The sequence below is a fragment of the Anastrepha obliqua genome, chromosome 4 (assembly GCF_027943255.1).
Source record: "Anastrepha obliqua isolate idAnaObli1 chromosome 4, idAnaObli1_1.0, whole genome shotgun sequence".
NCBI classification, from domain to species: Eukaryota; Metazoa; Arthropoda; class Insecta; order Diptera; family Tephritidae; genus Anastrepha; species Anastrepha obliqua.
The window spans coordinates 102,502,830-102,507,783 of NC_072895.1; positions in this window are offsets into that span (position 1 = coordinate 102,502,830).

Consider the following 4,954-nt stretch of genomic DNA (forward strand, 5'->3'; position numbering starts at 1 on the left):
CATACTGGGAAACTTTTGTTGCTTCATCTTTGCGATTTCTCCTTTGATGTTCTTTTCGGGTTCACTCACCTTGCAATTGTTAGTTCTTAGTCTACAGTCAACAACAACATTGAGAAGAATGAATAAAATTTGACATGTATGAACGCCGTCTTAATAATACTCATCAAGTGCTTCCAAACAAATGTAATTTTCGGCAGCTCCAGTCCAGTGCTGCCAACATATATTCATTTATGAAAGTTACTTCATTTATTCACCACTTGCTAAGGCTTGGCGAATCGAAGGCGCCTAATATTAGACTCATTGGCCATCTAACCCTAAGTTGGCACAAACTTCTGACTCCCATCATACTTCCGAAAGACTATCTCTATACCAGCTAGAGTTAATAAATGCCTATGGAATCTTCTTCTTTTTACACTTTGTCTAAAGCAACCACGGCAAGAGTTCTTTGCCTAGCCAGCGTGTATGCATGTCAAAAATTTTGCCAAACTGCGCTTTGTCCAAATACCCGAAAACATTTAATCTGACATCAAATGGGATACGAGTATAATACAGACATTTTCTAAACACAGAGATAGATTTGTACAATGTGAAAAATCCACACTTTCTGCAAGTAAAATGCCCGCTGTAATCCAATTTAACTGATTTGTTAAGCGTTTGGACCTGTTTGGCAATTTACACCTAATTTTATAAATTTTTATATTGCATGAAATTAAACTCCTCATTAAAGTCTTATTTTAAATTCGCCACACGTTTTCTTAGCAAATTTCAAGTGCATGGTTTTAATTTCACTCACTCCACCCTCATCTTATTTCATATGTAATACTACTGATAATTTCGCCTTTTTATTTGTTATTTCCTCTTTTCCTTCTTAAATTTTCTTTTTCGTCTGCAATTGGATAGCAAATTAGTTGCAATAATCCTAAACTGACTTCGATGTATTGTACAAAAAAATAGAAAAAATAAATGAGCCATCGAAATCAAATGTCAAAAGTCAAGATGGTGTTTCGAATAACAAGACGACCGACCTACGAGCAAACGAAAGCAGGCGAATGTGATTGGCTGTTAGAGTGAGTACTCGACGTTATCACTCCCAAGAGTGCAATTGCTTTGACCAGAAATTAAAAACGGAACTTGGTGTAATGGATAACGAGTAGAGTGGGAAATAATAGTAATCGTACTCGTAGAAGTGTATGAGTAAGAGAGAAGCATCAGCTAAGTAGCTAGAAAAGGAGCTATTGAACAACAACAAAAAGGAGCTATTGAACTAACGTAATTTCCAGTGTGACGTGAAACAAAACACAAAACACAAAACACGACTAACGTCAAGTAGCTGATTGCTGATTTCCTGCTCAAGCAACACACATTTGCTGCGTACTCATCTTGCGTACTCATCTGCGCGGCAGCCAAGAATTATCGAAACAAATGTATGAATGAATGTTAAAATAATGAAATTCTATCAAAATTCATTGCAACTAAATTCTCAGCACGTTCATGACAGGCAGCTTAAATCTGAAAATCATTTACGTCTTTGCACATCGACGAGCGCAGCTGGCTGGGCTTGGTTGGCATTGTGACTTAAGAGCAGGCGGAGTAAAACTTTCTGCCATTCAATTGGTGTTATGTAAGCACCAGCGCAGCACCCCTAAAAAAACGCCAACTCACAACGAAACCGATTTTTTCCTCATTTTCTCACTTTTTTGCTTTACTTTTTACTTTGTTGCTTTATTTCATTTTTATTTTTGTAACTGTTAAAAAGTTCAGCCCAACATTAATCATTTCTCTCGGGTAGGTGGACAATGGTAGTTTCGTTACAAATTTGCAGGATTAGCCGCAAGCCTCCACAAAACATGGTGCACTCGTAGCTTTGTCATTTTTCTCTTCTCGTCGTCCTCTTACCTCCTCTCTGCTTTCGGTCATTTTAATTCAGTGCATAGTATCTGTGTGATTGTCCCGTCACAGGATACGTGTTGAAATTAAACATTTTTTATGAATTTCCAAAAAAAAAAGTAGAGAAGTTCACATTTTTGCCCTTTATTTTTTTTTCCATTTTTTTTCGCACGACACAAATTTCCTTGGAGATTACTGCAATAAACGCATTTTTCTTCGTCTACGTTGACGTGTTGTTCTTGTATCTTTTTTTTGCTGGTTGTTGGATTTGTTTAGGCCGACAGATATTTTGTGGTGAGGTATTTATATTTGACAGCCATCAGGGGGATAACCGTACATGCCTATATGTACCTAGTAAGTTCACTTGAGTGCAGCACCTCACGTGTGTATTTGCATGTGTGTATAACGTTTTTTTATTTTGATTTGTCTCACAAAATGAAAAATGCCAAAAAATGGACATCAGCAGCCGAATTTATTGTTTCTATGAACGCTCAGCTGAGGTGAAAAGTTCAGTTTGCATAAAAGAAAAGTTTCAAAACCTTCAGTGTGATTTGTTGAATTGTATTCGTATCTAACTCCAATTGACGTTGAGTTGAAGTGTACCTACTAAATATGTTTTATGTGTAAAAACGTTAAAAACTTATACCTGAATTGTTGATAGTAAAATTTGCACAAAAATACAATATTTCGTTCGTTTCAGTATCCAAGTTAAAGAAGGCAGCACTAACAGCTCGGATGTTGGGTTCGCTCATTCCAAACATTGTGAGCATATGTATATACATATGTTTGTATGTATTTTAAAGATTGCAAAGGGTCTTTCAAAAGTGAAGTCTAAATGTCAGAAGTGAGTAATTCCTAAAGGATACCTCTTATATGTCATCTTTGACATTTGTCGGGTAGACAGATGCACAAATTTAACGATGGATACTTGCCGGAAACAACGCGTTGAAATCATTGAAACTTATAATGAAGATGGTCGATCTTTAAGAACAACGTATGGCAAAATTCGTGATTTTTTTATGGAAATAATCGTCCGAATGGGTCGACAATTCAAGGGTGGATGAAAGAATTAAAAAAAATTGGTTCCGTCGAGGATAGAAAAAGGAATGGCAGACCAAAAACTGGGCATTCTGCGGAAAATATTGCTGTTGTAGCGCAACATCGATATCTCGACGTTCTCAACTAAAGGGTTTTCCAATAACAGGTGTTAGGTGTTAAACAGGAGAGATGATTAACGTTTTTTAATGGCCGTAATCGGATGGTATTGATCTGGACAACGTTTATTTTCAAGAAGACGGCGCTACGTGCCACACAAGCAACGAAACCATTGATCTTTTACGGGAAAAGTTTCCGGACCGTGTTATCTCTCGAAGTGGTGGTCACAATTGGCCACCGAGATCTTGTGATTTAACACCTTGTGACTTTTTTCTTTGTGGCCACGTGAAAGAGAAGGTCTACGCCAACAGCACAGGGTCGATTCAAGACCTCAAAGATGGAATTCGTTAGGCTATCGAGGTCATAGGGCAGCCACTTTGCAATTCGGTTTCATGAAAAGGATATCGTTCCGTAAGCGTGGTCGTGGTGGTCATTTGCCTGATGTTATTTTCCGTTATTAATGGCATATCTCCCTCTTTATAATGAAATAAACATGCGATCATTTATATTAAAAAATAGCATTTTTCTTTGAATATCAAAATAACACCTCTTATTGGAAAACCCTTTATTAGGGAGCCCTCCCCATGAATCGACGTAGTTGATGTGGTTTTTGGGCTGGTAGAATAATCGGCCCGTTTCCTTCAAAGATGAAAATGAAAGAGCCAGACAACAAATTGAAGATTGTTTGTTGCCTGAACTTGAAGGTATAGGAATAGACAAGTCACACAACATGGGAAAACATTGCATTATTGCGATCTAAGTTTCCTGGTCGATTAATTTCACGAAATGGTAATGTAAACTAGCCTCCTAGATCATACAATCGAACTCCACTAAACCACTTTTTGTGGAGTTTTATTGAAAAACTAATAAAGTCTATGTGAATAAGCCAACAACGACTCCAGAGATGAGACCCAATATTCGGATCAAACTTGCTGAACTCAAAGCGGCACTGTGAGCGAGTCCTTGAAAATTTTAAATCTCATATATGGACGTGCGTTTAGGCGTGCATGGTAAAAAGAGTTCAGAAGGTGTGGCCAAGATGAGACCGTTAACCGGTTCTCAGCGAATTTGAAAGAATTAGCTGATTGGATGACGTCACCGGGGTCAGGGCAGCGTTTTGTTTACGAAAAACTTAAATTAAACATCTCGGAGTTAGCCAATCATTTCGCCTACCTGATCATTGCAGAGTATTTCAGGCGAAAGTCACTGCCATAAAGGAGGGACTTACGGTAATAAAAACGAAAGTGTTATCCACAAATGAAGTCTTCATATACTCGGACAGCCAAGCAGTTATAAAAGCGCTAGAATCTAAAACACACTCGTCAAAAACAGTCATAGAATGTTTTAAACTTCTAAACTACAAAATATACCCTATTTGAGTGCCAGGCCACAGGAATATAGTAGGGAACTGCAAGGCGGATTAACTTGCTCGAACCGGCACAACGCTTGATCTACAAGTGGATAAGACGCTGATACCTATGCCTATCGCCATTTGTAATTTACTTATAGATAGGGAAACCATCAACTACTTCCCTTGTTGGCAAAACTTCACAACAAGCGAACTGAGCAGACAGACATGGCCGAAATAGGACAGCAAAAAAAAAGTTTCAAGAAAACCGAGTTTAAACTTTCAAGTGGAAACGAAAGACAGCTACCAGTGCGCATCAAAATCTCGTCAGGCAGTTACAGTTTCTACCATAACTTTCTATTTATGGGACATTTTTACAGTCAACTTCCACAGAAATACGCCTAAAACTATAAGGGATCGATTTTTTCAAAATTCTGAACGTATGTAACCCCTACATCCATGTACGAGTTTTGGATATTGCCTGTGCCATATCGTCCGAAGACCAATTAACTGTTTTTTTTTTTGGGTTAGGTCTTCCAACTTTTTAATTTGTCCCTCAGAAAG